Below are 27,590 nucleotides of genomic sequence, written 5' to 3'. Positions count from 1 at the left end.
AGCCTCCCAATTTATATGGACACAAAATTATGTGCTAATAAATCACAATTGGTTTAACCATTTTTTATTGCAGTCAGAATTTAGGTTAGGGTTACAAGATGGAAATGGTATCCAATATCTTTAAGTACTCCAAGGTACCACAAGCAGAACAGACAAGACATCTTCAGCCTGGTACCACCCAGCCAGCATAGCCAAAGGAAGGAAGAGTGCCTATCTGGAGAACATCTGGTTGGGAAAACCTAGTGCAACCATTGGATGGGTTTAGGGCTTCCATATCGGGTCTGCAAATGTCAGAATAGCCACTAAAAGCAGCTATTAATTTCCTGTATCTCTTTGCTGTCACCTACAGGTCATCCAACTTCCATAGTCCAGATATTGTAGCCTTGGATTGAGTTCAGATATCACGTTAAACTATAATATGATTTATATGGTTTTACTTTAGTGTGATACATGAACCAGCCACTTTAATTTATGAACCAGAGTTTCTGGCCTATTATTATATATGGAAGAGACTATAAATGCTTTGTTTACAAATTATGGCTAAAACAAACCACAGTATTTCTTCTCTAGTACCTGTTTGTTTACTCTTGACCAAAATTAAAGTTTTACTACACACAATAAAATCAGAAAGACAGCTGAGGAATGGAGTAAGAAGTACAGTGATTATTATTTATTTTTCAGAGTCTCAGTAGCAGAGAGTGAGAAGCCAGCAATTGATGTGCATTTCTCTACAGGAGAAGGAAATGAATATCATAATTAAGATAATTTTTCTAATGTAGAAAATTTAAGGTCAATTAATGCTAAACCTTGGCTTAACTTCTTACAAAGCATCACACATAATTTACATCTGTCTCTGAGGAATGGCATATGACCTTGTATCCCACATCTTTTTACTGAGTAAGGTGTGCTCCGTGTTATCGTCTTCTAATTTTAATGCTTGAAGGAAATGCTTCCATAGTCATGAGAAGCAAAATATTATCCAAAGGTTGATCTATCCAAATTCAAAGTCATAGTTGTTGGAAATCTATATTTCCAGTAACAGTAGGGATCTGCCACAGGAGTAAATATCTGAAGCGTACATAACGACGTCCCTGTAAGACTCCTTCTAGAAGCTCTTTGAAGGATGTCATTGTTCACAGTGACTGATGGAATACTGCATTCTGGAGAAATGAAGGGTAAAATATAACATTTATTTCTATAAACACTCTTTGCTAAACATTCTTCTTTAATGAAGAATAACTATTATTTACAAGTTGGCTTCCCCCCCCCCTTGATTTCTTGCTTTATCCTGTTATGAGAAAGCACTTTAATATATTGATCAGACTGGAATACATTTGTGATTTTTTTCTCCCTCCCTCCTGGAGCTACAAGTGGAGGTTAATGGAGTAGCATATTAGTTATACAAATTACCTAATGAGCCAGAAAGAAGTTGTAGAAGAGCCAAGCCTTTTGATGAGAACATAGTAGATTAAAGATCTCTGAAATTTATAAGAGAGAAAGAGGGGTGGGACATTTTTAGAGCTGTCAACTGATTAAAAACATTCAACTGATTAAGCATATGAATATTATTTCAGTGAATTAATGAAATATACATCAATTCTTGTGCAAGAAACTAGCCAACTGGGCTTTCTTTGATAGACAAGCAGGTCTGCAATGGTAGAAGGCCCAGGCTATCAATCCCTAAATTTCCTCTGCCCCCAACCCCAATTTTAAATAGCCTTTAAAGGATCAGATAAGCTTTCTCTTACTTTTTTGGCTCCCTCTGACATTTAGGCTCACTATAGGCCTGATAGAAGGCATATGTAAGTTACTTTGGATTCCTTTTAGGCAAGTCCAGCCAGGAGGGACTGTCCCTTCTAAACAATAATATTATCAACACAGGACTTTGGAAGAGAAATCCAGGACACAGTTCATCATAACAAATAGAAGAAATGCACTGTGACTGGCTTCCTCCATACTGAAGTGAAAGAATACACATTACAACAGAATGGACCATCCAAATCCCCTTTGAGGTCCTTGAAGGCACCTCTGACCATGATTATTTAAAACTGACAGCAGAATTTCTTGCCATTTGGAACAGGAAACAGGTGAAAAGTATAAAATAAACTCTATTTGTATCAGAAAATAAAGAAAATCTTCAAAAATATTTTTCTGTACTTGAACTCTGCCCTCAGCCTCTAAAAAGATGGTAAGTGTGTCTCTTGGCCATCAAAAAGTAGTCCACCCTTTATGTAAAAGATGGGGTAGAAGAAATAGGTAAAGTAGGCATTGGTGAATAAAACAGTCCAAGAGACAATTTACAGAGACAGCATTATGGTAAAACATGACAGCCATTAGAGGAGAGCCATAGAGAGAGGACCTTAAATGTTCTCAGTGCTTGAATTTGCTCCTCTTTGGTTCTAAGGTTATTTCCTCAAAGTTCCCTGTTAAGATCAACCTTGAGAGACAGAGAAAACCAGCATCTGATTCTGCCTAATTCCCAGTTCTCCATGTTCTAGATTCATCTGCCAAATTCTGCTAGATCCATCTACCAAATTCAACTTCTGCTCCAGAAATTCTGCCATAACATTTTCTTTGATCTCCAGATTCTTCCAGGTTCTGCTCCATTGCCCAGTTGTAATCATTAAAAAAATGGAACATTTACATCAACATTTCCTGCTTTTCTATAATCTAGTCTGTCTACAGACTGGGAAGTCAAAAAACATCCTGGAAGAAGCTAATGGCAAACCATTTCCACATTGCTGCCAAGAACATGTCATTGACATTATTGGGAGTTGCATTCAACTTGAAGGAAACTTACTTTAGTTAAAGTCTTTAGTATGTCACATTTTACTATAAAGACGCCTTCATCTGTGCACAGTCAAGCCTTTTGCCAGTCCCAGACATCAGCATTACATCATCCTGGATTCGCTGAAAGACTGGGCAGGATACGTGCCGTGAAAATTCTTCTAACGACACAATATTTAGTGTGCCATTTGTTTACTTAGAGTATTCCTTTGTTTGCCCCCACCGTTGCCCAAGCAAGATATTAAAGTGCTAGAGAGAAAAAGAAGATAAGGCTACACAGATTTCCTGGCTGGGGCCTAAGAGAGGACTGGAGAAGGAGTTTTTGTTCGCTGTGCGTGTTAGCGTCTCCTTTTCCACCATTTCCTGAAAACAAGGCCGGAGGAAAGAAAAATCACACAGACACATAACATTTTTCCATTTGCAGAGTGAACAGGGAAAAGTAATAGGCTTGGGGGAGGGAGCGGGAGGCATCAGATATCTGCTTAGTCTTCAGAGAAAGGAAAAATGCTTGGGCGCCTGATCTGCCATAAATTGCATCTGGTGGTTGGAGCTAGAGCAAGTTATTAAAGCGACTGCATTAAAGTCATAATTCAGCAGGTCAGCAGTGAGCCGACTCTGCAGTCTCTCCTCCATCATCCCTCCCAAACGCATTTTCTGAGAGGGCTAAACTCCAGTGGCCTGAATCAGCTCTTACTGCAGTGCTTAATGACTTTTCTCCCCCTTAAAGGAGCTGAAGTGGGGAGGGGAGGGAAGCAAGCCAGTCTGCAGATGGCACCGTTTATACTCACAAAAGGATGGTGCTGTTCATCCAAGATGAGCTGGGAGGAGAAGGAATTCCCCTATCCATTTTTTGTCCCAATCTGGAAAGAAGAAGAAACTGCACTCGAGGCCTCCTATTTCAAAAGAAATTAAATTTGACTTGACTAAGGATGAAAAAGAAGACACAGTATGTTGCTGAGTGGCTGCTGATGTGGTGGGGAGAAATACTAACAGTTATTGTTATTATTTGAATTATTACAACCTGTTCAATTAGAGGTTTTCACAAGAGAGCTTTCTATAGCTGTCTGATGCTGTGGCTGAAAAAAAGACTTGGCTGAAACTCAAGTGTCAAAATTCGCAGGGAATCCAGGCAGATCTATTCAATTTCAACCAAACTGCTGGTGTAACTGGCAATGTAGTCACACTTTCTTCCAACACTTAATCCACTTTGGCTCCAATACAGTTTTTGTGGATCTAATCTACATTAGAAAACTGGGGGCTTTTTCAGGCTGAAGATTTTTTCAGATGAGGATGCCTGACAAGCAAGCTGCTTCAGGATATCCCAAGTCTACACACAAACTATGTAAAGCTGTCTTACACAAACCCATCCCACTTTTCCATCTTGGTTCATTTGGGCATTACTATGACTTGTAGCAGCTCCAGGGCTTCACGTAGAAGATTCTCTATGTAAAGATTATTTCAAGAAAGATAAAGAATTGAACCTGGAAGTTTCTGTGTGCAGTTCTAGTATTGAACTGATGACTTATTTCTTTATAATTCCTTTCTGTCTACATTTATCCCTACATTGATCCCAGATGCCTCAATGTACATTGATCCTACAATTCTGTGGGGCTGGGGAAGCTGAGCTGATTAAGCACTATGAAGACAGTTTTTCAGCATTTCCTATGACCTGTGGTGAGGGGGGTTTTCCTATTGGCAGGAACTTCCTAACACCTTGGGGTTCCCAAGGAACACCTTGGAACTCCCTCCCTCCCTCCCCTCCTCCTATGATCAAAGCACCATACTGCCTTGGTACCATCTCCCATCCTCCTCAGTCACTCAAGGACAGCTTTGTCACTGCTCCAAACATAATAGCTACCTGAGCTTCCCCCACCCACCCCCACCTTGTTCTTCTCTACTGCAAAAAACCACACAGCAAGTGAAGAATGAAGGAAGGGCATGGCCCTAACTAGCTGCCATTTTTGACATTCTCCCTTTGGCCCACTGAAGGGATGACTGGATGACTCCCTGGGGGAAGATGGTGCACAGCAAGGAGGACATTCACAGGTGGCACAAAACTACTGCAGAAGGTCTGAGGAGTGTGGCTGGTAACGAGAGAAGTCTCCTGGGTCCTACAGTCCTTCTGTCGATTTCCCACTGCAGGCTGAGAATGTGGCAAGGGAAGCGCCGGTTGCATAGTCCAAACAAGCGATTATCATTCACACAAAACGCCCTGCAATATTTTTCTTTTTCCCCAGGCATGCCTTTATTTTTAAATTGCTTCTGCAAAGCTGTTTGCTAAAGAACTATATATGCTGCATTGTGGTACTCTGCTATTGGAAACAGCCTGAGTTACAAAATCTTCAGTAAGATTTCCAGAAAGGGATATGAGCTGGGCACAAATAACAGATCTGACAAGGAAAACAGGAGAAGGTAAAGGATGCAGAAGAAAAGTACAGAGCAAGAATAATGACAAACAGCTAATGCGTCTAAGAGTATATGGTCAGAATTCCAGACTTACTTTGGGTTATGTTTCCAACTAAGATCCAGTATCCATGCTGGTCCATGGATGAGTAATAATCTCAGTGTTCATAATACAGTCTTCCAAGTTTCACCCCCAAAATTATTCAGGCAGATGGTCCAGACATAATATTGTAGGTCACATCAAAGATGTGCATTACTAGTTTAAAATAGAATAAAATATTTAATTGGTACAAATGCTGTGTGATATGGGGTTTTTTTTAAAAGATCTTTTTTATCCCACCTTTATTCTTTTTATGAATAACTCAAGGCGGTGAACATACCTAATATTCCTTCCTCCTCCTATCTTCCCACAACTCTGTGAGGTGAGTTGGGCTGAGAGCGACAGGCCCAAAATCACCCAGCCAGCTTTCATGACTAAGGCGGGACCAGAACTCACCGTCTCCTCCTTTTTAGCCTGGTGCCTTAACCACTAGACCAAACTAGCTCTACGTAGACGGCATTTTCTTCCTGTTCACTCAAATTTAAAGATATGCAATATGAATAATGCCAAAAAAGTCACCAGTTTCAAAAGCGTACTTGATTGCAAAATCAGCTGATTCCTTGGATAGTGCCTGTTTATATAAGGAGCCAGCTTCTGCTTGCTTAGTCTTTTATTGACTGTTGCAGGAATGACTGCAGAGGTGGGAGGGAGTCAGAAGCTACAGGGTGGCTTGTGGGGAGGGGGGAGGAGAGTGTCTTGACAGCGCCTTGCAAGATTCCAAGAAATGGCCACGCAATTCCCGGGTTTTCTCTCAGGCACTCTAAGGGCAAACAGGATGTCTCACAACCTGCTTGGCTGCAGTCCTCCACTGAGAATGGAATGTGTCCTTGACACGCCAGGGGGGCTGGAATCCACCACAGTGGAAATCTTCTGAAAAAAAGAATCTCCAAACGACCACGTTGCTTCCTGCGCCTATGACTCAACCTTTATCTGAATGCTGTGTCGACTAATGGGGGCAGGTGGAGGGGGTGGGAAGGAGGTCAGATCCACCTAGCAGCCGTCCTTCCACATAGCAGATGAAACTGGGCTCAAATTTAGGAGGAGTTTGGCTGGCATTCAAATACAGATTAAGAATTAGGAGGAAATAAGTTATACTTTATAGGGGATAGACAAAAGCTTTGTGGCTGGGGCACTTTTTAACTTTGTTTGGGCTACTGAATGCATGCTAGTAGTGGGATGTGGCATGATGATGGATAGGACAGAATTTAGGGCCACTTTTTTCAATGGGGGGGCTTTGCCATTTTAACATAGGTGCATTAAGACTACTGGAGACTTAACACACTTATTTTGTTCTCCTCCAATTTTATAAAGCAAAACTGTCCTGCCATTTTTCAGAATTTTGCCTCCCTGTGATTTGGAGGTGGAGGTGGAGGGGGGAGCTTGTGGGTTGGTCACCTTGCTTTAGATAAATCAGTAGCAAAATTGTAACACAATGAAGTCTGCCACCCATGCAATTCTAGGAAAGTAACCTGTCTGGACTGTTCTTTCTGAAAGGTAGCATAGAAAGGTAGCATAGAAATCTAATAGTAAATAAACAGTTGTGGAAATTCTTTCAACAGCTAGATCTTTTCGTAAGAAAATCTATCCCTTTCTATGTGATGTTTAGGGGGAAACAAGGAAAATTTCTTTGGACTGAAGACTGTCCGTGCCCCTAAAATAGGCAAAGATAAGAGATCTTCATTATGATGCTCATGGGTTTATGGATGAAATGACAGAGGCAGACAGCAACCCAGCTACACAACTTTGGCTGTCGATCACATGCAAGTCCCTAGTGCTGCCTCCATTCCTTCTTCATCTCAAATGTTGAGGGAGCAGGCAGCATCCCTGGGTCACCTTTAACCATTTTCCTAAGTTCTCTGAAAAGGACCTGAGGGAACAAATGAAGGTGTTTTACAGCAAAACAGATCAGCCCATTTTGTTCATTTAACTTAGCACTGTTCCTTATGGCCATCACAAGGAGAGAAAGGGCTCAGTTGCATACTGAATTTAGGTCCTTGCAACCTGCTGCTTTTGGACTGAACATGCCAGAAATGGACAAAGCAGTTCTATTTAACGGACATGTAACTTTTTTATCTATGATCTTAATTTGCTTTATGTACATAAACACTCCAAAATTGTAAAGTGCTTGAGCCACATGCAAACACATACTATACAGCATGACGCATTTTTGAAAAATGGTGCACCTAGATAGTAACTGTAGTTGACTGCAGTTGCAGATGACTGAATGTTGCAAAGCGGCTTTGTCTCTGTATGCAAAATGGCTCTGAGTCAATTAAGGCTGAAATCCTGTGCATGCTCACCTGGGAAAAATCTCCAGTGAAAACAAGTCGGCCTGAGCTCCTAATAAAAACACTTTGCTATGGAGTATGTGTTTCCTATTCTTTACAGGGTTGGAATGAATTTCAGAAGATAATGAAATACTGTCTTCAGAGATACAAATGTATTATTTTCCAATAAAATAAATTACCATAGTGTACTCTATAATGAACAATAAATCTAGTACTACAGTAATCTAATGATCAAACCATAAACAAAAAGCAGGAGGATTTTCTCCTCCTTCTCCTAAGACAAGAGTAACCTTGAGGTGCAATCTAAAATTAAAGCATGGTTGCAAAAGACAAGTTCTGCAGATCCATATTTCTCTGTGAATTACGGCTCTAACCCTTCCCTGTTATTTTCTCTCACCTCCCCAATAGCAGCAGGAGAGGATCAGTGCCACAAAAGAAAAGGAAAAAATGTTGGCTGTGCTGCATACATAATGCTCTTCTTTGCTTTTCTCCTTTTCCCTATAACCGAATATTCCATTTCGCTTATATTCTAAGCATCTCTGAAGGACAATCAAACAGGCATCGCCTACCTGGGCCACCAGTCTCTGGAGGACCACCAGACGGCGGCAAAGAAATATGGAACACTTTAACTCTCTGCTGCCATCTCCTGGTTGTCCAGACATTGGTAGCCCAGATATGGTAAATGCCAATCAAATGAGCATCACAGCCAGCCGTGACAGCACAGGGAATACAGCCCTGCAGCTTTGAAGGTAGCAGCTTTTGCCTGCAACCTCCCTGGCCCCCTTTAGCCAGTGCTCACTTCAAGCACCAAAGGTAGTTTGGGAAGCGCTTCATTTCAAAGACACCTGTGTGAAGGCACAAAACGAATCTCCATAATGGTAGGCGAGGAAATGAACCTACCCCTCGCATGCAATAGATGTCTATATTTGGAAGGGAGTGTCACAGAAACAAGCTGGCTATCAAAAATCCCCCAAAATTCTCCCATGCAAATTTTGATACCTAGTTTGTCTAGATATTTTTACTGGTATCTGGTTTCAGTATTTCATATCTGATCCCCAATATTGGTTGCTAACATGCGATGACATATAATACTCAGCCGTTCTCACAGTCCCAAAGCAAAGTATCCTCAGTGAGCAATGGGCTTGCTAAGCTTTCCATTTGAGCCCAAGAAGAAGATTGTGTAAGAAGGAAAAATGATCAACAACTCATGCTGAGCTGGGGTGGGATGGAATTAAGTGGAGCCTCAATAATGAATTTTGTAGGAGAGCCACTGGGGACCCTGGAAGTTGCCTAAAAATGACACATGTGGTAATACTTGCCCCAATCTTCAGAGATAAATTTCTAGTTGATCTCTGTTCCCAACCCTGCACTGCAGTCTCAGAATCCCTCACTGCAGAATTGCAGGGCATATTCCACATGCACATTAAATTCACCCAGATTGCTGTTGGGCATCTCCAGCCATAGTTCACTTGACTTGATGGCATGCCCTCAAATCACTTAATGTTCCCTTTGACTACTCATGATGGAAGGAATTCATTAGAATAGCAATGATTCTCTGCACTAAATAACTCTTGAAGCTTCTGAGGTCAGACTGTACATTTTGCTCAAGGTATGTCTTTGAATACCACATCTGGGTTTTCTTTTCAAAAAGAAAAATCATCTCTGGGATCTCCGCTTAAGATCAACACTACAGCATAAACAGTGTTAAACCCTTTGAAATCGCTGTTTTTCCAATGAATATTCTATCCCTAAATCTGAAACCACCCTTTGTTTCTACTAGCACCTTCCAAAGTTTTCAGAAGAAAGTGTGTAGGTTGGGAAGGGTTAACCCCCACCCCCACTCCATTGTGACTGAAATCTGGTGGGTTATGCAACTGAGTTTCATTAAATTGACTATGGTCGTGTGGAAAATTCCAGGTACATTCAGAAAGACGTAAAGAAAGATGTATCAGGCCTACCATCAAATGTTATCGAGTAAAGTGTTCGTTGACTGAAACTCTTTTTCTAAGTACTTCATTTTTCCCCTACCCCTTGTCTATTCTTCATTCCCATCCACCCGTCAGTAAATAAGCATTCTGTACCCACTAAGCATACTCTGTAATCCCAGGGCAGTGGGAAGGGGTAGAGATGGGGAGATCCACGTGAGTGGATTTTTTTCTATAGCCTTTTCATAATTCAGCAAACTGGGTTTGCCCATGTGAGACAGATTCCATGCTGGCCACACTGGTCTGGAAAATGTTCTCTATTAGAATAGATAGTAATGTCGTTTGACATGAAAGAACCCCATGAATCCTCAGGAAAAACAGGTTTTTATTCTTATGTTATGTTCTTATTAACTATCGTTAATATACAATGGCATTTTGTATCCAATAGCATTTGATAGATACAATGGGGAGCATTCCTGGGGTTTGACAACTTAGGAGAATTCACTGAGGCCTATGACGTAGCACCAAATTCTAAAAAATCTAAATCTCTCAGAATTTGAGTTTTTAGTTCCAAAATAACTTTAAAAGTCCACATCCAAAAAGTAAATTTAATTTTTGTTTAGGTGCTTCTTATTCAAAAATGTGAGCAATGAACTTAAAAAGCGTGACCATTCGGAATACCTATTCATTTCCTTTCTAATTTCTTGCTCCTCTTGCCTTCGCTCCAGCCTGGGACATCAAGTAAGACCAGTGGGGTGGCTCTTTGGTTACAGTTGTTGGGGCATTTGTTCTCATTTGGCTTTACTCCACAGAGGAACATCCCAAAGTTCTTTGCCATAAACCTGCCCTCTAAATCTCCATGATGTTGCCACTGTGATGGGAATATTTATGGCTCCCTTCTTACATTACCATCTCAAAAACATTGCAAAAAAGAAGAACATAATGAACTCTCCATTTCTCTCACCATCTCCCTCTAAGTTGAAATTGCATTTCTACAGGAACTATTTTCAGTAAATGAGGGTAAGAAACAAAGATTCTCTCTATTCCCCTTGTATGGATACTCTGCCATCCACTATCACTTTTCTTCTCCAACCATTTCATTTCTTCTGGATACATTTATGCATAAGCCCAAATGTTTGTCCTAAAATCTCTTGGTTGCAGAGTCTTTAATCAAAAATAATTCTACTTGCAGTGTTTAGATATAACACCCTTTCATCAACCAAGCTTAAATGCTTCATTCATACACAGATTTCAGTGCAATTATTTAAAGATGCTTCCTTTTTTAGTTTCTGTATTAATCACCCTAGACTAAGATCATCCATGCACTTTTTTTTCCTTTGTCAATAAAACTTGCTCAGCATTCATTCTTAAATTCATTTCCTACTGAGATTTTCTTGGCTCATTTTTTTCAGTGGGTGTGTTGATACTAATCTTAGCCTATTTTCAAACGTGTCCTTTGCTGTCTGGATTATCCAGCACATATTTTGTGTCTCCAAATTAAAAAAGAAAAAGGAAGACTTTCTGGATGTGTGTGTGTGTGGATGTATGAAACATATATGTGAAATCTTGTGAATACCAAAGAGAAGAGGTTGGGAAATTTAATAGTTAAGAATTGTTTGTGTACATGCAGAAAAAAATAACGATTTTCTTTAAAATATGAAAGAGCTCCCTAGTATTTATCCCAGTTACTCTTTATTAAATTCATACCTTGCTTTTCTTCCCCATCCTATTTTATTCCTGAGGTGAGTTAGATTAAGAGAAAAGGTGATTTGAGTAAAGTCACCCAACTGGGATTTGACCTGGGGTCTCCCTGATCCTAGACAAACATCTTAATTACTGCACTATGCTGGCTCTCACTTCATTGTTACAACATGCTAGTTAATGTAAGTATGTTTTGCTCTCCTAATGACTAAAATATTCTAGGTAATACTGGAGGCTTTCTGAGCCTTGTTGATTCTGTGGGTAGGAATCTACCTCAAAGCTAAAAAAAAAACCAACAAAAAAACCAGACTGATGAAACTTCTTCAGTTTAAAGAATTCCTCCCAGCCAATCCACAGCCAGAACGGTTTTCTTTGCTTCCCTTTTCATCCTAAATTAGGCTGTGATGCAGGAGCGTGGCATTCCTGGCACCAGTTTTCCCTTCATTAAAGTGAGTTGAGGGGGAAGCACAAAGCAGACCGAAACAGAGAGGGCTGAGAGAGGACAAGGGAGAGAAGCAAATATCGCCCAAATCAGGTGTCCCTCCAGGAAGGGGTCAAAAACATCAAGAAAGCAGCCAGTCATGCAACTGAAGCCTTGCCCTTTTGATGTGTGGCCACCATCTTGACTTTTCTGACCACCCTGCAAACAGCCCTGCCCCAAATACTGATCTGTCATTGGACAATCACATTCTGACTGCTTCTTAAAGAAAAGTTTAAACAGACTGTGGCAAATCATATACTGTAAAAGGCTTTAAGGACTGTTCATGTCTGCACACATATATACTAACTCCTTTAAAATAGTTCAAGGAGTTAGTACAGGTAAACCTCACCACGCCGTATGGCTTGTTTCCATTTAGCGCCCCCCCCCCGCTTCCTGTTTCACATACTTTGCCAAGACATGCATCGGTTGTTGCCTCATTCAAAAGTTACACCACTTCTCATTATTAGTCTGGATGTTTTTCACCCTTCATTGTCTCAGCCCTCCTTTTTCATTACAGAGATACAGTAAAGCTAATTTATGAAGCAAAGCCTTCATTTGCTTCCCCCCCCCCCATTTCTCTACTTCACACACGTATATACATGCCTGTAGCATATTCACTTTACACTTCAACTGTTTCCAATTTTTATACTCCTCCCCAGAGTAATCGGCCAGCGAGGGTCAAAATGTTACACATGGGCAATCAGCGAGCCATTGCAAATCTCAGCTCATGTAAAACGAAATTAAACACACAAAGCTGCTGTAGTTCAAAATGGAAATCTTCTGTTGAGCAGATTCCCAAACCCAGGGAGAGAGAGAGAAAATAAACTCTACAGAAGTTATAAACTTGTTAATCGTAAAGCCATTATGTTTGGTTTCGCATGTAAACATTTAAGCTAATTATTTTGATGCTGGAATAAAGCATTCTGGGATATACAGTAAATGCTGCTCCTTTCCTGCTTCCTGCATCCGATACAGAGGGAAGAGAGGCCATCAGATTTTGCTGTTGTTCTCATCTGCAGGAAAACAGTGAGGACCCCACGGCTGCCAATTATGGATGAGGCAGGAGATCACTGGGGAAAGCCTTCCATCTCCCAGTGAAGAAAAAGCATCCCTAAATAACGTTCTGTATCTCAGTCAGGGAACTGAACCCAGTGAAAACACTGTCAATCTTGAACTGGCACAAGGCTTGAAATGTTTCCCTTCTGTTTGACATGTGCTTTCATTAGCATGTTTCTGGTCTGCTATAGCTGGCTAGCAGGACAGCCCTTTAAACAAAGCGCTCTTTATCCTGCAGAAACCGCGTTAAGGGGAGGGGCCGTCCCTCTACCCTGCTGCAAGATAGAGACCAAGACCAAAAGCCATCGGAAGAACTTTTGGGAGGCCGATTGCTGAGAAAGAAATATGTAGCACAATTTCCCGAGGCTGGCACTAGCACAAAAAACAAATCCCCTTTTCTGAGTAGGTGTTAATTAGGCTAACCGATTTCTTTAGCATTTCCTAGTTCTAAGCATTTTCATTCCCTGCAGATTTTCCAGTAGCATGAAAGTTGTACTGCAGAAGTGCTGCTACCTCGTGTTTGAAAGATTTTAACTCACGTCTTTTGGAGGTCATAGGATAGCATGATATTAAAACCCTGTTACTTCTTAAAGCAACTCATGTTATTCCAGCAAAAAAGCATGTAGAATGCATCAGTACAAATGTGGCACTCACAGGTAAAATTATTTTTTCATTTAAAATAAAGCAAGTGGAGTAGGACTACACACAAAGAAACATGCGAACATTTACATGTTCATGTATTTTACTATATCTTTCATAACGGGTAGATTTCTGCACTAGCAAATTTAATATAAGAGGCTTTAAAACCATGTCCCACTGCATGAGATTTTCCTGTAAGGGTTGAGGTGGGGAACCTATGGCCCTCCAGATGTTGTCAGCCTCCAATTCCCATTAGTCCTAGCCAGCTTGGACAATAGTCAGGGATGAAAGGAACTGAAGTCCAGCAATATCTGGACAGCCAGGTTTCCCACTCTTTCCAGATGAAACCCCTTCATTTTCAGAAGCTTCTGTGGCTTAGTGTCTTCCATATCTCAAGGAAACCCTCTGTTTAGTCATCAAAAAGCTGTGCAAGTACATGATGCATTAGACAAGCCATTCATGTTGTTTGTATCCTTCTTCTGAGCTGGAAAACACAAGCCGACGTTCAAATCACAATCAAATCCCTAAAAAGAAGGGAAAATGATAATGGAACAACATGGAAAGTAACAAATTACTAAAAGGCACAAAAGTGCTATCATATAATGAGACCAGGGGAGGGAAGTGATAATAATAAATCTTGGAGAATATGAAATTTATGATGAATTTTTAGGATCTTAGGAGGCTAATGAAAAATATGAGAGACTTCTGATATATCATTTATCAGTAAACCAAAGGAAGTTCAATCTACTGTCCCCACTAAATCACTGTCATTCATTCTAGTTTCCCTCATACCAGTGAAGAATAACATTTACTCTGACTGGTTTGTAAACGTCCAAAATAACAGCTTTGTAATACAAACATTTCTGACATTTGCTGTAATGTATAGGCTAAAAATTGCCTGTCAGCAGTCTTCCTGTCTGCACACCAGGGACACATGAACTCATAAAGCTTCCTTGTGCTGCACAGACTGTTTCAGTATAACAGACCCCCACCCTCAATCAAATGGCTTGACTACAGCTCCCATCATCCCCAATTACCTAGAGCATGGCTGAGAATGGCTGATCTAGCCCCATGGTATTAATCTCTGTTGTGGATTTTCCTAAACCTTTTGCTTAGAATTATTTTAGCCAGAGATAGACGGGATCAGCCCCGTGTGCAAAGCTTTCTGCAAAAGGAATGGAACATGTACACAGTTAAAGGGAGGCAGATACGCCACAGGCTCTCAGGGTGTATAGGGACTTGGAGACCTAAAGCAAAATGGAGGGGGGGCTTACCCCAAGGGTTTAGTGATGCTCTTATGACTTGATACCTAACTGCATAATAAAAATAAATAAGAAAGATGGAACGTCGCAGGGGGTGGGGGAGGAGACACAATTTAATTATTCCCTGCAGCGAACACCTTCCCTAACCAATTCAAGATTTACTGGAAAATGTTGGAAAGCTGGATCTAGGAGGACACTGTTAAAATAAAACAAGCAAAACTGCAAGTTACAGATAGGATCTAGACAATGAAATCTAAACATGAAGGCTTGTATCTGGCCAAATGGAAATCCTACTTTTGCCTGGCAGATTTGTTTTCTTTCTCTGTAAAGAAGAAAAAATGCACTTTTGTTTGTTTCTTCCTTAATGAGATTTTTTAAAAAACATCATTTTACATAATAAGAATACGCAAAAGAGGCATTTAAAAAAGACAAAGAAAAAAAGCAATGGCACAAACTCCAACCATAGGAAGTAGCGACCAAAATCACATTAGAACAAACTTTTTTTAATGTTCTTACGGAACATGAAAAGGGATGGACCCAAGAGCCCAGTTCCACTGAAAGGCGTTCATACATGCAGGCTGCAGGATATATATAAATATACAAAAAATATAGACCCAAAAGATAAGCCTAGGGAGGATGGATGGACGGACCGACACACAAGTAAGTTGACTCCTCAAAACTCAAGCTTGTGTGCTACTAAATCACGGTAGCACACTTCTTTCCTGCTAGTTTAGGAAGGGAGATGGACGGATAGGATGAGATAAGAGAGTATTGTAGATCCTATTTGCAGATTTTATATGCCCTGCATTTCCCGGGAGTCTCTAACAATGGTTCCTTGTGCTCTTGACACTTCATAGTTGGACTACTTTAATTTTTATCCATTTTTATAAGACCATTCAATGCAGCAACTTGTTTAGTGGCAGGTGAGACCTGTTATGATGATGTAATGCCTTTGTTACAGGAACTGCATTGATTCTGGGAGCCAGTTTGGTCCAGTGGTTAAGGCTCCAGGCTAGAGTCCAGGAGACTGAGAGTTCTAGTCCTGCCTTAGGCACGAAAGCCAGTTGGGTGACTTTGGGCCACTCTCTCTCTCAGCCTAAATGACCTCACAGGGTGGTTGTTGTGGGGAAAATAGGAGGAGGAAGGAGTACCAGGTTTGTTTGCCGCCTTGAGTTATTTATAAAAAATAATAAAGGTGGGATTCAAAATCTAAAAAAAAAATCCAATGTGCTGATTACCACTAATAAAGCCCTATATGGATTGGGACCCAGGGATTGTGAGACCCTCTAATCCAGGTAAAATCTGCCTAATTGGGTCTAGCAGAGGGCTACTATGAGCCGCTCCCCACTGGGAGATGTAACAGGAGGGGGCCTGAAAGGGAATATCCTCTATTTGGCCCCCCCCTCCTCTGGAACAGCTGAAAAGCAGTTAAAACATTGCTTTTTGCAGTGTCTTTGGAGACTGAAGGGTGGAATGTATTATGTTTTTTGGGTAAGTGAGAGTAATGTACTGTCTTAGGAATGCTGGGTTATTGGGTATTTATTGAAATACTGATTTGATTGTTTGCATTTTTGTCTTTTGTTGCACTGATGGTATTGAATTGTGGAAGTCACTTAGAGTCATGTGATGGAAGCAGCATATAATGCTTACAAACAAGCAAGCAAACATCTTTGGTTCTCAGATTTTAAAAAGGGGGAGTGGATAAACATTGGTGGATTGCAGACAGAATCATTCCTGCTTTTGATTAATCAGCAATTCTGAGAAAGCCATGGTGTAACCATGTTGAATCACAGGGCATGGTGTCTTCTTCAAACTGAGAATGGGCATATGGGCACTAGGAATTATCATATGAAAACCTCACTGTGTATGTCTGTCACTGTGACGTCATAACCAAGCAAGGATTTCCTAGCAAAATAATGGATGCGGGAAGCAGCTCTAAGCAATTCTGGCCTGGCATGCTTAAGCCATCCATTACTTAGTCATTCAACAAGATGCCATTTATAACTGATCCATTCATACTCTTGGGTTGTTTATACAATAACAGGCTTACAGATGATCAGGGAGTCTGAAAGTCTGCATGGCTATGATCTCACCCAACGTGTGGAAAAACTGCCTAGCTTAGAATCCACAGACATCTTCAAACTCAGTGGTTGCCAAATGACCAAGAAAAGCCCTACCTGATCTGCTCCTGAGCTTTAAATGGAGATCTGAGACAGCTTGTTGTGTCAAGGAGATAAGTACAGCAAAGTCCTCTTTATGGATCAGCTGTCAGCACTGTCTCTTCTCCTTTTCCTCCTCCTGGTTATCTTATGTTCTTTTCCTCTCGCTTTAAAATTTGGATGCAGCCTTCCTGAGGTCTTCCACTTGTATAGAGTAATTGCCATCTCAAAACTGTGGGAAACCATGCCACCCATTTTTAGAAATTGTGCCCCTGAAACAGGGCAGCCTTATCAGAGATAATACAAGGAAAGCACAGTTGGGTCAGGCCAATGACCCAGCACTCAGTCTCCCACAGCAGCCAACCAGAAGCTCACAAACAGTTGACAATGCCTTTAAAGTATACTGCCTATGATTCTGAATGTGGCAAATAAGCATCAAGACCATTAGTTGCTGATTATCTTGTGGTCCATGAATCTGTTCAGTTCTTTTTTGGAACCACTCAAATTGAGGGTCATCACTCTATCTAATGGCAGAGCACATTAAATAAAAAGACAATCCTAGGCCACATAAAAAGGAATTTGGAGTCACCTGCAGCCCAGGGGTCATAGGTTGCCTGCTCTGTACTAACTTATGGGGCTTGTACAGCATTTAAAGGAACAGCTACAGAAGCCAGTTTAACAGTTGGCATATCCAGTGCAGCGTTCCAGTAATGCTCAGCTTTTATTTTATATAAGAGTATGTTCCTAGTCCTCATGTAAGTGAGGTCTGATAAAATCATGGAGCCAGCAAGGGTACATAAAAGTTATTTTAAAATTCATGTTGGTAGTTTTCAAAAGATAGCATCAAAGGGATGTCAAAAGAATCCATGAATGGGGATAAAGTAGGGATGTGGGTCTGAAATTATTCCACAAACAGTATATTGTCCTTGAACCTACAGAAACCTTAAAACTGACCTGGAGAGTTTCACTAGTACTTCAATGCTAGATTTTTATGTTCAGAAAAAAAAAAAATCACCTGAGTTGAGATAAACTTCCCAAATAAAATGCCACCTGATCCTATATATCCTTACATACAAGTAATCCCCCATATTCAGCAAGACTTGCTCCTGAATAACCAAGCTTAGCCTCTAATTAATCTCTAATTAACCTTAGCATGAAATGCAGAAGTGGCATCTTTAAATGCAAAGGCCTCAGTGAGGTTATTCCATTTACAGAGGCAAGCCATGAAAATAGCATCCTTTCCTACCCACTCCAGCTGCCAGCTTTTAAACCTGCAGTTTGATCTGCCAGAGAGTGTTTACCACCACTACATAAATAACTTCATCTGCTGATGCTTGCTTATCAAACTTCTCTTAAAGGCCAGAGGTCCTTTCTCTAGCCAGCTGGCAAACTATTTGCCTGCCTCTGAAGTAGCCTGGCAGAGGGTCAATCAGAAGTCAGGCACCCAACATTCTTCCCACCTCCTGGGCCCAGCTTGAAATTCTGGAACTTGACATGGCCTGATTTTCCCCTCCCTGCTCATCCTCTAGTGCTTGAGAATTCAGTCAACTCTGAAACTCAAAAAACCAATCAGGTTTCTCTCCTTAACAAGCAGAGACAGGAATGTGGATTAGAACCCTAGCACTCTGGGAACTATCTACATTTCAAACATCAAGAATGACCTTTTCTACCAAGCAGAGGGAGGAGAGCTGATCTTCCTTGCTCTCAAGGTACCAAGCAGACACTGTCATATGAAGCCTTCTGTCAACAAGTAGCTAGAGCTCAGGTTGAGAAGGGGTCTGAGTGATTTCTCATTTTCTTCTCCCAGGCCTAAGTGGGAGCCCCATGTATGGCATTGGGATGTTGAATGATACACAGGAGACTGAGGGTCCTGCTCATGTACAAAGAGGCATCCCCAGAGCTGAGAAAGAGCAATCTGTGTTGCCCTCAGGTAAAAGTTAAAAACCTTTTACCAGTCATGATTTTGACTGGGGGTGCTGGAGGCATAACACCCAAGAACTCTGGGCTTAGAAGCAAGCCACCAAAAGTTGCCAGCAAATTGTAATTTTTAATGTGACAGAAAAGGGAAATTATTAAGTATCTGTGAAGTGGTCATATTACTAATTTTAAATCAAAATAATATAATTTAAGTAGACATCACATTAGAAAATGCTCTGGTGCTGCTTATGTCTTTCTCCTGGGCCCATCCTACTTTTTGGAACATAGTTCCCAGCACACCCTCCAATGGCTGTTTGACCCTTGGCCAAATGAGAAACAGGGCACCCCATCATAGACAGTGCCATTCCTTAATTTAAAAGATAAGATATGCCTGCCCCTTTCTTCTGAACAGATGATACTACATTTTCAGAACACTATGCCAATGTGATTTGGTGGACAGAACATGAAGGTATCCATGGATGGTGGGTGGGCCATGCCTGAATAGCAGATTATAGCTACATATTCTCAACCATTTAAATATTAGTCTATTCATCCAGATAAATCCAGAAAAAGTTCATTCATTTCTATCATTCCTGTTTCTAAAAACATCTTCAACTTTAAATGAATATATTGGAAACTGAATAATTTTATTTTTGGCAAGACCTTAAGCCCTACCATGTTGTGATATGATTCCTAAGGCCATCATCTATTACAAGTGGTCCTCACTTAATGACCACTCGTTCAGCAACCGTTTGAACTTGTGATGGTGCTGAACGAGCGGTACTTACAACTGGTCCTCAAAGTTCCAGCCATTGCAGCATCCCGCAGCCACATGGTTGCCATTTGTGACCTTCTTTGCCAGCTTCCTATAAGCAAAGTCAATGGGGAAGTCAGCAGGATGTCACAAATGGTGACCATGTGACATCCTCGCTTAATGACCCACGGTGATTCACTTAATGACAGCAACTAGGAAGTGCTGGCACTGCCATCAATAAGCAACGCAGTCATGTGACATTGTGCTTTATGACCGCATCACTTAGCAATGGAAAGTCCAGTCCCAATTGCTGTAGCTAACCAAAGACTACCTGTATTGCAGGAATGGCTGGTTTACATACAAGAGAGTTTTAAAATGCTATAAGAGCAAAGCCATTATCTCCAACTGCAGTAACATCTTTTATGTTTCTATGTCTATTCATCCATAATCTATGGTATGGTCAGTGGTAGCCAAAAATCAGGAGTCTGGTAGCACCTTTTCACTGCATTGCATCTGATGAAGTGAACTCCAGCTCACAAAAGCTTGCTTGCTTATGTGCTATCAAGTCATTTTCTACTTCTAGCGACCACACAATTTTTCTCCATGATGATCTATCCCTAACCTGGTCTTTCAAGTCTCCGAATGGTGTATGCATCACCACTGTAACTGAGTCCATCCACCTTGCTGCTGGTTGTCTTCTTCTTCTCTTTCCTTCCACCTTTCCCAGCATTACACTCTTTTTCAGAGAGCTGGGTCCTCACATAATGTGTCTGAAGTAGGATAATTTGAGCCTGGTCATTTGTGCCTTGAGTGACAACTCTATCCATTTCTTCTCTTGGCTGTCCATGGTATACTCAGGAGTCTTTTCTAACACCGAAGTTCAAAGGCATCAATACTCTTCCTATCCTGCTTCTTCTTCTTTTCTTTCACAAAAGCTTTGTTGTTGTTGTTCAGTCGTTAAGTCGTGTCCGACTCTTCATGACCCCATGAACCATATCACGCCAGGCCTTCCTGTCCTTCACCGCCTCCCTGAGTTTGCTCATTTCATGCTCATTGCTTCAGTAATGCTATCTAACCATCTCATCCTCTGCCGTCCCCTTCTCCTTTCGCCTTAGCCTTTTAATAAAATGTGTTAGTCTGAAAAGATGCTACCAGGCCCCTTCTGATTTTCAGAGTATTACAAATAACTTTCTTTGATCTTCCTTCCAATATACTACCCTTTCCCAACCGCTTTCAGATAAATTGGACTATGTTGCCCAGCTAGCTTTGTGGAGAAGAAATATAGTACATCTATGCCTTTCCTTCTCTTCTCCCTGCTCTGGTGTACATGTTCATACACGTGGGCTTTCTCTTCCATTCTCCCTATCTTCTCAAATTCATGGCTATTTTTAGTACATTCCACACATAGAGGAACTACAAATCTCCGTAAGATGTGAGCCTAGAAATGTAGGTTTTATTTTTAATATTTTCTTAAATATTCTTCTCTTCCCACATCCAGCTGTTATACTCATGTATTCAAACACAGATAGCAGTAACATGATGCAGATTTTCAATATATACCTAAAATGTTTTTAAGGGAGGAAAATAATGAGTATTGTAATACATGTCAAAACCAAACTGTTATAAAGAATTTTGTTTGACCTTATGACAACTTTTTCTAGCATTTGAAAGTATGAACAGATCTAACATTCCAGCTCCTACTTGCACATTGAAAAATGTAAAAGACACAATCATAGGCCCACTCATTCCTGGACCTGCCCCTTTTTATACATTCACTGGAATGTGGACTTCAACAGATTTTGACCAACAAAATATGGCTCTCTGTGGGAAAGTGGTTTCCAGGTTGGATGGGTGGAGGAGTTGGGCCAGCAATGCATATCTCTGTCTTCTACACACATCTAACATCTGGATCCTGAGAAGGGTTTAGAACTAAAGAATTCTGACCGTAAGAATTTACTCCAACTACCAGAACTTAATAGTATGCATAGCCTTCCCACAAAAAAATTCCATACTTTTTTCTTTGAGCTCTCAGAAGTATAACTGGGTGGAGGGCAGGGGAGAGAGATCCAAATCCATCTCCTATGCACCACTTTTCTACAGGAGGTATCATCACCAGAGCCGACTAACTTGGCTAGATAGGATCTGTTCCCCTAAAGTTCACTTCTTAAACAAAGCAAATTAGCAATCGCTGTCATAAAACAAGCATGGCCCAGCTATTCTACGTTGAGGTCACATTCCCTTAGGCATCACGACAAGGGCTGGACATAAATACAGATAAAGACTCCCTTCAGTCAACCTGGACTCTCACTAACTTCATGGAAAGCTTCACAACGTTTTCTTGGCCATAATGTTTGTTTGTTTGTTTATCAAATCTGTCACCGCCCATCTCATTGAACAACTCTGGGTGGTTTACAAAACAGTTAAAATCAATTAAAATTACAAAATGACGATAATATGGAAATGGATAGCCACTGACTTCTTCCGATATGTTTTTTCAACTTCCCAGTTCCACCAACAGCCTCAGGCTCCCTTGGTGGTCTCCCACAATCCAGAACTAATCAGGTCTGATCCTGCCTATTTGTTTGAGATAAGCCAAACCTGGGTAGGTGCTGCTACCTCTGCAAGGATACTGGTGGTACCAGGGGCTACATCAAGAATTGATCTGGTCAAAACACAAAGTTGGCAGAGTTGCCACTCTTTCTTTCAAAATCCTCTTTTTTTGTTGTTTTTCTTGGTTCAACACCTCTTCCTTTTCTCTTTCTTGCTATCCCTCCCCATGTGCTATGCTGTGAAAGACTGCTCTTATCAGGGATCTCTTGCAAAAGGTTTCTGAATTTAGGGTGAGGACCCATGTAAAATCAGGTTGGAGGCTGTATGTCACCCTAAAGTCTAGATCACCTACTTCTGATGTAAGGTCTGGGGGACTTTTCTTCATATCTTTCTTTCCTTTTGGAAACAGCATTAAAAAGAAGCCCAGGGCTTTTAGTGGTTTATGACTCGGTGTATTTCACAGATATATAATTAAGCTTCCCAATCATGTGATGAAATCAGAGATATCATATTTCATGACTAAAGGAGAAAGGTTAAGAAATTTGGCCAAAGCAAATGCCCCTCTCAAAATCAGAATGGAAATAAAGACATTCTACTTACAAAAGGTACAATTCTTGCCCTAGATGCAGATCTGAGAAAATCCCTGTCATTAATTGGATACTTCTTCCACTGAATTCAACAAGATGCAGAAATAGTGCTATGCTGCACACAGTAAGACATGCAAAAATGGACTGGTGTATAGCATTATAAGGCATCTAGATATCACACCTGCTCCCTGAGCTTGTCCAGACAACACTGTGAATTGCACCTCCTTTCTCAAAAGATGGAGGGAGACAGAGGGAAGAACTTTCAAAAATGACAGAGCTTTTGCTATGAAGTATTTTCAAGCCCTAACCTGTAAAATGTAGGTAAGTTGCATTTTTTGAAAAACATGCAAGCATAAAAACTGATGGTTTTCCGTTAACAGATGTTTGGCTCTTCCAAGGTCTACAAATGGAGGGAAAAAAATAAAGGAAGTAGCACCTTTTCTAGGTTTTAGATTTCATCTAAAAAAACCCTTTTTCACACTTCAATTCAACCCAGATACTCTTACCAATTAAATTGCAATAATATAATATCCTATTGATCTTACTAGGTTGCCTATCCGCTGGGCTCCAATTATAAAATACTACTATCAGTTAAGAAAGGTGTGTCATGTTGTGTCAACATAGCCAGCTCCAGAAGAGCCAAAATGAGTCACTGAATTCCTGAAATGCAGAGTAAGGTCTTCACAGCTGTGTTCCTTACATACATCGCAGGCAGCACATTATCAGAGCGGCATACATCACAGAAAGCCTGGAATCAAATATTTTGACTTTTTCTTGGCTGGAATATTTCAAAGGGTGCATGTTTATTTCCACACATTTATAATTCTCTGGCTTCAAAGGTCACAAAATATTTACCTAGCTTTAAAAAAAACAAGAGAACCTTAAAATGAAAAGGAACTTCTGAAGCTAAAAAATTCAGTAGCAAAACATAGATTAAATCCAGGGGCTGTTGAAAAACTTTCTTAAATCTATGGGTTTTTAATTCAGTGTAGCCTGACTTCAGTAATTTCTTAACCCTGGATAGTAACTTGGACTGCAACCTAAAATATATTTTCTTAAAATTAAATTCCATAAATTTCAACAAAATTTTTAACTTTCAACCTAAATGTAAAACTTATCCCTGCTCTGGGAATGGGAGTCATAAAGGGGTATATCCTAGTACTACATCTGTCATGATCAGACAAGAAATAGCTGTGAGAAGATTATGCCATAAAAGCCCAGAGTCTACTGCTGCAGTTTTCCTCTCAGATGGAAGCGATATAGCTGCATTATGTTAAGGATGGCCTTAGAAAGCCCTTGCCTACACAGTATGATCTCTCCACACCTGCCTTGCCCGGCTTCCATGCAGATGAGACAATGATTCCCCTGGTCTGTTCATCTAGCATTGGGGCAGTAGGTTTCTTGCCATAAAGAGCACTTAGCAGCCTCTTTACTTGAGACTATAGAACTAAGTGGAAGGCAAGGATGTCTGTGGGAGGGGTGGGTAGGTAAAAAGGTCAAGATGGTGGTCAGTTGTAATAAGGGGGCAGGGCTTCCATCATGTGAACACAACCAGCATCTTTACTTTTTTGACTGCCCCCACCCCATTCCCCCAAAGGACAGATTGCCTGCCAGGAAGGTCAGTACAGCAAAGGTACTTCAGCTTTGCCCCACACATCCTTACTGTACTTTCCCTTTCCCTCTTTTCTTTTGGTATGGTAGTTACTAGACTGTGAGCCTGTAAAGAGAAAGGGCCTGAATTCCATGTTCTAGAAATTCTAGAAATAGTTCCAGAAACACATACATTTTGAAATACTTTATAAAATGAGCTACAACTTCAAACGAGTTATGAACTGCATATGATTTTCATGTGTTCTACGTAGACTATTATTTAAAAAATGGGAGAGCACAACACACTGAACCACAGTCACTATTTAACCTAATACACTGCACATTTCCAGTTGGGGTAATTATTTTATGGTTTGGTGTGTCATGCAAACTCAGGAAATGGGGCTGAGTAAGCCATGAGTGTGTTCTATGGGCACATCACCCTAAGCTATTATGAATTGTTTAGATGTTCAGTTAGCATGTTGTGTAAACCCAGCCACTATGGTTTTCAGACTATAATTTATAGCTTAGCATTATCTGTGAGCCTGATCAATTATGGTTAATTCAACGAACTATGATTTCACAAACCATGAATGAGGTTGATTCCTAAGTCCAGTGAGGTACCTCCCTGGAAGATTTACGTCAGATATGGCGGCAGGGATTCAATGTCTTCTTTTCTATTCCATATCTATATCAATGCTTAAGAATGTGAGGATTATGTTCAGTTTTGATCACATACAAAGAGTGTACTACAAAGCTGTAATTCCATGCTAACCTAGAAGTGAGTTCCACTGAATATAATAGGACTTAATCCTGAGTAAACATGCATAAGATTGTGATGCTTAACCAGTTTCACTCTGCATTTTCTGGTGGGGAGATCTGTCATATGATCATTCTGGATAGCCAAATTCTGAGCTGTGCTGCTGTCCTCTTGCGTATGATGCAGCCCCTCTGCAGAACTGACTTCAGCAGCAGCCCTCAACGGTTGACTAATACGAGCCGAGCCGCAAAGTTTGAACACCATGGAAATCCCGACCAAATGAACCCATGAACGTTTGGGGAAAAGGAGGATTGGCTGCTTGGTGTCTTAAGTAACCCCACCTGATCTGGGCTGCAGAAATCCAGACAATCACTAGATGGTATCAGTGAGGTGCAGAAATGCAAACTTTCTGCTGCCATTTATTGATCATCCGGATTTTTGCAGCTCAGATCTAACAGCCATAGCACTGTAGGGCCCACAGGAGAAAGGCTTCGTGCATATACAAAACTCACGTCTGCCTCTCCTCCTGTCCTGGCTAAGCACGAAAGGCTGCCCCACTCAGACAGGAGAACTGAGCCACCTCAGGGTGTCGCAACCTCAGCCGGGTGGTCTTTTGTCCTCTGGAGAGAACAAGCTTCTCACGTGGCACTGCGGCTTCTCCAGCCCTGCCTTGCCCCGACGCAGCCAGCGGAGCAGGACAGCAGGAACCGAGTACCGGTGCCCTGCAGCGCGGAGCACCTACCAAAATCAAAGGCCCTCTCAGAAAACTGCATTTGCATCCACCGCCACCGTTTTTTGCTCCTGTGTAAAGGCAGGGCCAGGCTGCCTAATTTTCCGAACCTTCTTCCCCAACCGCAGGAGAAAAAGAATTTCCCTTTCCGAGATGTTGGACACAACTCCCACTTACCCCGCCTCCACCTGCAGCTGAACCTAAGCGCAAGACACTACTACGGGAGAGGCAGGAACTGACCCAACGTTAATCCTGACGCAGTTCTCGAACTCCTACCTTCTTCCCCCTCCCCTCTTGCAAATCAAGCCCCTGTAGGAACAGACTGGGTGTGTGTGTGCCACCGGCCCTTCCCCTCCCACCAACAGAAGCCCGCGGGGAAGTGGGTGACAGCGTGGAATTCTGCAGGGCTCCAGCCCGCCGCGCAGACGCTCTGCGTGTCCCCATTCCGAACCCTTCCGTGGGTGGCCGGAGGCGGGGGGTCACGTGCCTGTCTAGTCCGGGGCCCAGTCAAGTAGCGCTAATTCCAGCTGTGTCCGTAGGCTGTGGCATTCCGGGCCGCTTCTTGCAAGCTTGGTCGTGCAAAGCAGCCAAAAGCAGAACTGAGCGGGGTGGGATTTGCAGCGGGAACTTTGCCTCCCTGTTCTCTTTCCCTGCCCGCCCCCATGTCCTCCTCTTGCTTCGTTTGTCAAAGCAACGTTAGAGCAAGGGAGACTCCCTTTCTCTTTGAGCTTGGAAACAAAGCGACCTTAACCAGCTCCAGGCGTTTGGCGGGCATGGGAGGGATCGCGACCAGCTGGGACTCGACATCGCTCTGTTAGGGAGGGGAGGAGGAAGACAGAGACGGAATCTATAAAAAGAAATCCCATCCAGATTGAACTTATTTTATAAAGGGTTATCTTTTTTTTCCCGGCAATCGGTCTCTTCCAAAATGGAGGACAGGAGCGAGCGTGTTTGGGGAACTAGGTGTAGCTACTGCGGGAGGAAGGAATGCGCAATTTGGATAAAGGGAAGGGCTTTTGATACGGTGCCAGCTTCCTTCAAAAGGTCGCAATGGGCATGCAAATGAGCGGCAAGGCTGCTGCATCGCCCATTTGGCAACGCCTCAGTCAGAGACATGCGCACTTCTGCTTGGCTCGTACAACTTCCATCGCCAAGAGCTGGAAAAACCCGAATTGTGCAAGAGTAGAGCCGTCACTCAGAGTTCTCCTCCTTCCATGAAATACAATTTTATCCTTTCTGAAAATGTGTCCTCAGAGACTCTAGTAGCTGTTTCGATTTGCCTTCCGCCCACCTTCTCTCATCTGCGCTTTTGGTCCTATTTCTCCCTTTTGGTTGAGTGCTTGAGTGAGAATGTGCGAGGACCTCAGGGGCTCCTAAGGGCCAGAGAGCAGGGCGCAGTTGGACGAGGTGAATCTGCACCCCAATATCCTTGCGTCAGGCACGGAGAGGAGAGCAGCTCATGCACTCGGTAAGATTAGTCTTGACCCATCTAGTTACAGACACTCTCCCTCCCTCTTTTTATGGGGAGGGGGGAGACTTTTGCTTGGAATTCTTTTCGTATTTGGCTACAGATACACCACCACAACGTTCGTTCTGATGAATGTCCTGTCTAGAAGTCAAATTATACATCCCTCCTGAGACGGATATTTACCCAAAACCTTTCTGAAAATCAGGACTGCAACAAAAGCAAATCAGCTGTGCCCCCTCCCCACCCGCCAGAGGTGTAGCCAGCCTAAGGAGGGAGGGAAGAAAGATGACAGAGCTTCTCTGAACTTCTGAATGCAACTTAACATTTAGAGGGCTTCTCTGCCATTCTCCCCGACCTTATGCCTCCAGATTTACAACGCTTTTCCACCGAACCTATAGCCAGCCTGGGTGACTTGGATAGAGAGATAATGAAAGGC

General features: G+C 41.8%; 1 long non-coding RNA gene across 4 annotated transcripts; it reads right to left on the bottom strand.

The window, feature by feature from the left end:
* On the bottom strand, positions 1 to 26,349 carry LOC103061343 (uncharacterized). 4 transcript variants are annotated; one of them, XR_015796949.1, is made up of 4 exons: positions 5,288 to 12,154; positions 3,576 to 3,680; positions 1,411 to 3,150; positions 1 to 1,160 (listed from the first exon to the last, which is right to left on the bottom strand). It is a non-coding gene; the product is annotated as an uncharacterized LOC103061343 (long non-coding RNA). The 4 variants fall into 4 exon arrangements; XR_015796947.1 differs by having other exon boundaries at positions 7 to 1,160; positions 1,411 to 1,478; positions 2,801 to 3,680; positions 5,288 to 12,143; XR_015796948.1 differs by lacking the exon at positions 5,288 to 12,154 and adding an exon at positions 26,174 to 26,349 and having other exon boundaries at positions 1,411 to 3,680.
* Between the last annotated feature and the right edge of the window lie 1,241 nt (positions 26,350 to 27,590).

This window comes from Python bivittatus, unplaced genomic scaffold (assembly GCF_059951505.1).
Source record: "Python bivittatus isolate LINGU-HERP-01145 unplaced genomic scaffold, Pbiv_v1 ctg000480_np1212, whole genome shotgun sequence".
Lineage (NCBI taxonomy): Eukaryota > Metazoa > Chordata > Lepidosauria > Squamata > Pythonidae > Python > Python bivittatus.
This window is presented reverse-complemented; position numbering and strand designations above follow the sequence as displayed.